The sequence below is a fragment of the Centropristis striata genome, chromosome 22 (assembly GCF_030273125.1).
Source record: "Centropristis striata isolate RG_2023a ecotype Rhode Island chromosome 22, C.striata_1.0, whole genome shotgun sequence".
Classification (NCBI taxonomy): domain Eukaryota; kingdom Metazoa; phylum Chordata; class Actinopteri; order Perciformes; family Serranidae; genus Centropristis; species Centropristis striata.
The window spans coordinates 5,958,479-5,965,464 of record NC_081538.1 but is presented as its reverse complement, the minus strand read 5'-3'; positions in this window follow the sequence as shown (position 1 = coordinate 5,965,464).

Genomic DNA, 6,986 nt, shown 5'->3' with positions numbered 1-6,986 from the left:
CAATCATTTTCAACTGATTTTTTCATGTTAAATCTCGACCTGAAAAGTAACTAAAGCTGTCAGCTAAATGTAGTGGAGTGAAAAGTACAATATTTGCCTCTTAAATGTAGTGATGTAGAAGTATAAAAGTTACATCCCTCAAAATTGTACTTAAGTACAGTACTTGATGTACTTAGTTACATTCCATCACTGCACCTAGTTATTTTTGTGAGTTCAAACAAAACAACTTGGATATGTTTAGGTAAGATATCATGGTTTGTTTGTAAATAAATCTAAATTAAATCGAATCAAATCAAATCAAAATGTATTTATTTATCCCGGAGGGTAAATTCAGTTAGTCTGGTAGAATCTCTGGTAGAATGAGACAGCCTGATGGCTGTAGGAGAGAAGGATCTTCTGTATCTCTCCATCCTGCAACGGAGAGAGAGGAGCCGTCCACTGCTGTTTTTTGGTCCATAAAGGTTTTGTGTAGCGGATGATCCAGATATTTCAGGATGGCCTCAAACATTTTATGTTTGACAGTTACATACTTAAGTAGTAAAAGTAATATCAATCAATCAACACTTTATTTCGGACACAGGGGCGGTCCATAAAACAATCAAGTAAAACACAATGATAAAAAATAAATAAATAAAATCAACAAGACAGAAACAAAAAGGATAGAGAGACATACAGATATTCAATATCAAGTTTTTACATATAGGCTAAAACGCCAGTGCTTCCAAAGCCTTGAGGTGAGCCTGACCGTACTCATGGCAGGATTTGCCAGCAGAGAAATTATGCTATTTGGTGACTGAGAAAGTCTACACATTCTGGTTTCAAACTGGACATGCAAGTCGGTCTCATGGGTGAGAGCCATATGACGGATTTTATCGATCCTTATACTACAACACTTGTTCTGAGTGTCTACTACCGCAGAATGAAATGACACGCAAAAAAAGAAAAAAATTATCAGTAATAACAAGTGAAATGACTTACACCTGTAAGAAATTGGTATGTTAGTCATACGCCATTTAGTGATAAATGCATCAATTTTGCAAAAGCTGAAATGACAACTGTTGCCACTAGCAGAATTTATGAAGGGCAGCCAGTTAGATAATAAGTTAATGATTGCTCCATCAGTTCATCTCAAGCTGTCTTTGTGTGTCTCCACACCAAGGTGTTTTAAAATAAAAAAACATATGAAGGGCAAGGTTATTATAGTTAATGAAAACTAGAATTGAAAAAACATTTTCATTAACTGAAATAAAAATAAAAACAAGTTTTTAAAAAAACGAAACTGAAACTGTATTGTGTGGTTACAAAACATTTATTGTGACTTTTTTTGAATCTCGCACCCAACAAACAAAAACACTAATTAAAACTAGCAAACTCACTCTAAAAACTAATTAAAACTAACTGAATTTAAAAACAAGAAATCACAACAAAAATAAAACTAAAACTGATGAAAATCCAAAACTGTCATAACCTTGATGAAGGGGTCTTGAACCTGAATTTGTTGTGCTAAAGCTCTTACTCAAATTATCTGCTTCCTCACCAGGTTGATTTGTTTTAAAAACATGGAAATAAAGCAGTGTTTTTACATTGCAATTTGGGCAAACATTTAAGATGAGACTGGTATTGTACCCACCTACTTACAAGTTGTTACTTACTTCAAACAGTTTATGGTTGTTACATTATTAATTGTTGTTATTTTTTGTTTTGGAGAGGGTTAAAATTCCAACAAACAAACTCATGCAACAACAACATGTGGATAAATCCACTTGTCTCTAAAGCTAGACAGGATGTATGAGTTAGAAAAGAATAATATGTGTGGACTGACAGTCTGAAAATCAAAACATGTATTACTAATAATACCGTTTCAAGCTCTGGTAATATCAGGAAATGTTCATCCTACAACAAAACATTGATTTTTTGGGGGGATGTTAAAATTTGGCGGCTGCACTTTGAGCGGAGAATATCTGAACGAGCCGGAGACGTGAGGGAGGGTTACTTCTGCAGTTGTCTAAACGAGGATAAGATAAAAGCACGGATGACCTTCTCCAAATCGGCGAAGGATAAAAACAACTTAATTTTTAATATGTTTCTGAATTGCAGGAAGTGAGTCTCAGCAGCCTCTTTACCTGCACTTCAGAAGTCAAGTAACTGTCAGAATCACTCTCCGGTCAGCCGGCTTTGTGTTCGCAGACAGACAGACAGGCTATACTGAGAAATCGACTGAAATAAAAGTTTCTCCGGATAACACTCAGTTTCAGATTCATATTCAACTTTTGATACTTTACACAGAGTTGGAGAACTTTGGTTATCACACTAGGTGTTTTTGAGTGAAAAGTCGTTTGTCTGTCCCCGGTGTATTTCTGCTTTTAATCCTTTAAATGGAGCTCAACAGCTGGGTCAGAGGGGCTCTTATTACATCTGTGACCCCCTCACACCAGACAATACCTCAAGATTTGTAGCCTTAAATGCTGCTAAATTCATCCGACCTGCTTCTTGTTTTTAACCATCATTGTCTCCTGCTGTTAGATTTTTATAGTTTGCCTTTTTTGTTTTGCAGCCATAGCTTTTGCTGATGTATTATACAGTAGTCTAGATCTCATTAGGGAATAAAACTTGGAAGTAAGTGACAGCAGCTCTCAGCATGCAGGCACCAGCCAAGCCTCCAGCCATTAAACCACTGCGCTATTATTCACTTTAAAATGTTATTTTTTTCTACATCAGTATGGTGTTTTAAATGGAGGCTTGCAGAGGAAATAGGACTGGATGTCAAATGGTTATTACGTTTTTTTATTACAATATCAACGCTGTAAGTCCATCTTAAACATGACGCTGTTACACGCTGAATTCTTCTTGTCTTCGTCCACAAACTTTCTGATACAATAAAACTGCCCACATAAGTTACGCAACAAACTTAGTTATTATACGCACTATTATATTTTACTAAACCTAACCAATTCCTTTTATTCCAATTCACAACATTAACCAAGTGTCAACTGAGACCATGAAGAAAACACGTTTAATTTTCATTTATTTTTCGAAGGAAAGTTTTTTTGTATGGAAACAGACATGACATGACATGAGACAGGGTGGTTTTTAGTTCCAGTGTCTGTAACTACCCAGAAGTTATATTTCATTGATACCCCAAGTTCAGGATGCACCCAAATCCGTGTATGTTATTTGGGAAAGCACAAATAATATGATGAAAATGCAAATTTCTTCTACTAGAAGTTGCTTGTTATTATTCAGGGCACAGAAGAAACGATTGACATGTCCGTGCGACAACCATTATGCTTCTTTGAATTATAAAAAGTACATTATGAGGCTGTAAAAATGAAATCAATTATAATTCAATATGAACTAAATTAACAATATGATACATTGAAGGCACACAATTGCATTTCCAATCAATGTTAAGTTAAAAAATACAACATTTTCCAAATTTAATGTGACCTCCATTATAAATCATATTTATATCTGGTCTTCTATTAAAAAAAACAAATACTGAGACAGATCATTTTGTTGTCTTAACAGATTTAGACACATAATGATGTGTCTGTACACCTCTACCCATGTACAAAATGAACAATGTAATGTGTAGGCTCTAATCAACAGTGTTACCAAATGTTGTCAATCACAATAGGTTTCTAAATTAAACACAAAAAAAGATAAAATAGTCAAAGTACAGCATCTTACCGCTCCCAGAGTCAGAGGAAGAGTCAGATTTAGTTCTTTATTGGCTGCTTTACTTCTAAAATGTTTGTTAGGTGAGAATTTATCCCTAAATCATACAACAAATCCACTTCCCTCTAAGCTATTATCGGCTCCTTTCTCTATCCCGAGCTCTGCTGATTCAATCACGAAGCCGTCCCAGGGCTTGCAATAACATCAAAGTACTTTGATTTTATCAGAAGGAAATCTGTACGATGCCGCCGAGTGACAACTTTTGTGAGAAACAGCCTGGATGGAGATCAGAGATTTTATGTGAGTTATCTGAAAGTCTTCTAAAAGGCACAGTGTGATGGGGATGAGTAATAGTCTTACACTCATGAAGCCTAATTAGTTAACCTCAATTTGTGAATTATGATGCAAATGTTGCACCTTAGATGGATTAAACAATTGTGTTTAGAATGAATTATAGTTGTGCTGGAAGATTGATTAGGCTACATTGGTTGGTGTGTATGTGTGTGTGTCTGTGTGCGGATATTTGCACAAGCCATGGCTGATGCTGTCATTAAATAGCCCCTTGGCCCCTCTCCTGAATTTGTTTATTCTGCACTGGGCATGGGAGGAGGTGGCAAACAGATGGGCATCCATGAATTATGGAAATTATGGGCTTTGATTAACCACCACACACTCTGCTGGATAAAAGTAACTACAGGGTTGCCAAGTTATGTGGTGCACCGGGCTGTGCTGTCAGTCACGCAGCAGCGTGATGGACCTGATGCTTGATTGATGTTGTTTACTCCATCTTTAAAAGTGTAGAACAAAACTGATGTATTTTTCATTTCAGTTTAGTCCAGGTGAAAAAAGCACTTCGAAATTTGGGGAATAATTATAATCATTGTCTTCCTGAGAGTTAGATGAGAAGATTGATACCACTCACAATACTAGTGCGTGAAATATGAAGCTACAACCATCAACTGGTTAGCTTAGCTTAACATAAAGCCCGGGCACAGGGGGAAACAGCTAGCCTGACTCAGCAAATTTATCAAAAACAATACACAGCCCCTGTAACCAAAACTTGTCATTATTACACATTTGCTATACAAACTAGTATTTATTACAAAGCTTTGCAGGTGCTGGTCTGAAAACTGAAAACATTTAGAGCCAGTCTAGCTGTTTCCCCCTGCTTTCCACTCTTCTGCTAAGATAAGCTAAGCTAAGCTAAGTTTGTGGACTAACATTTTGAAGCCCTGAGTTTGACATTTTGGCCATTGTCATCTTGGTTTTTTTGTGGACTAGAAACTTAGGGTAGGGACCATAAACTCATTAGGAAAATGTTTACTGAGGTAATAAATTAGACATAGACTTCTATACAACCTGACTTCTTTTTGAAACCACTGGTTTCAGCCCCTACTGGCCATTAGAAAGAATGCACTTCTGCATTGGCTTCCATCCACTTCTTTTACACAGTCGATGGGTAATTCCCAAACATTTTAAATACACTGATGTACCATGTCTTTATGTTACAATTGCACTGAATAATAACAATTAATGGTCCCATATGTTCAATTTTAGAAATATGTTTCTATCAAAACAGGGATTTGCCTTCTTGTTTCCCTCTTCGCACTTCAATCCACTCTTTAAGGACGAGTGTTTGAAACTCGACATTCAATAGCGTGCTGCAGGATAATTAATCATGTATATCATAATCATTTAATTCTTCAGTTATTTTCATCAAATTAAGTCACATTTCTAAAGTGTTTAATCAAAGCTCTTTTAAAAAGTATTTGATTTGTTTGAAACAGGCTCCAATTATCTCAGTATTGGCCTTGCAACTCGCCTGCAACCAGCACCCCCTTTAGCATCTGATACCCAACCCCCCCCCCCCCCCCCCCCCCCCCACACACACACATACATACACCAACCGCCGTCCCCCAGCACACCACTGTCCCCATCTCTTCACTTTCATAAATGAAGAGAGACAGCCTTATCCCGGAACCAACACGGAAAAGCAATTAAAAAGGAATTAAGGGTGTGCAGGGAGAAATTGGATATGATATCCGACGCCTATTGTAAATGTCAACGTTATTACTGTGTTGTTGTTTCCCAATTCCTTTGGCCGCCTTGCCCGTTTTCAGGAGTGACAGCCCATAGTCTGCTGGGCTTAATGAAGCCGTCTCAGCAGCCAGGGTCTTGGTATGTAAGGTGAAGAGTGCTGCTTATCCTCTTCTGCATGCAGCGCTCATTAAGATCAGTTTTGCTGGTGAATAGTAACAACCCGCTCTTCTCTTCTGTGTCTGTCCTCGAGCAAATGTCTGTTAAACTTATTTAACACTGCTGCCCTAACGCTATGTGAATTGTTACTGTACTTTAGGTTTATCTAATTGTGTTTTCAGCTCAGCTCACTCCGAGGAGGAGGAGCAGTGATTGCCTTTGGCATTAACTAATGGGGTCCTTTTAAAAAACAAAGCAAAACAAACACCTGTAAAACTGAATTTTTTATGCTTCACATTGACATTATGTTGCTCCATTAAAAAAAATATCCAGTAGTCATGAGCTCCAGAGGTAAATCCTGACGTACCTGAGAAGATTTAGAATGAGGGACTATTTGCATCTGAGAGGTGGGATGGATAGATAGATAGATAGATAGATAGATAGATAGATAGATAGATAGATAGATAGATAGATAGATAGATAGATAGATAGATAGATAGATAGATAGATAGATAGATAGATAGATAGATAGATAGATAGATAAGATGTAAACGTGTCAGATTTCGGCTAATTAAGAGTAATTTTCATCTTTCTTTAATTTCAGTTAATTTAGGAAATTTAATAGAAATAGATATAACCCCAGCTGAAGTCTTAGGAAAGACTCTAAACTGTTGCCATCCACTAGTGTTTGACATGGGAGGTCAAAGGTCACATCGAGCTCCAGAAAAACATTACTTGACCTCAGAGAGGTTCACTGTCTTTGCAAAGGACATTTCAACAGTGTGAACTCTACCACTAATTACTTGACGTGTGACTGATTCTGACTCTTCCAGCTTTATTTGGTGGAACACTAAATACATTAATCCCTGTAGCTTGTAAAAGAGACATTTCCTGCATCTGACAGGTGAGACTTCCTCATGAAATCCGGCCATGGATTATTCACTTAAAAGGAAATCTACCTGGAGATGGGAGTTTGAAGACACTGAAAAGCAATTTCAATTTCCCCTCAGTGCTGACTGCTGTCCGAGCTGTCACTGAAAACATAAGAAGTGATTCTGATAGGAGAGAGTGAGAGGAATTACTCTGGGATCTGGGATATCCAAGGTGAACAC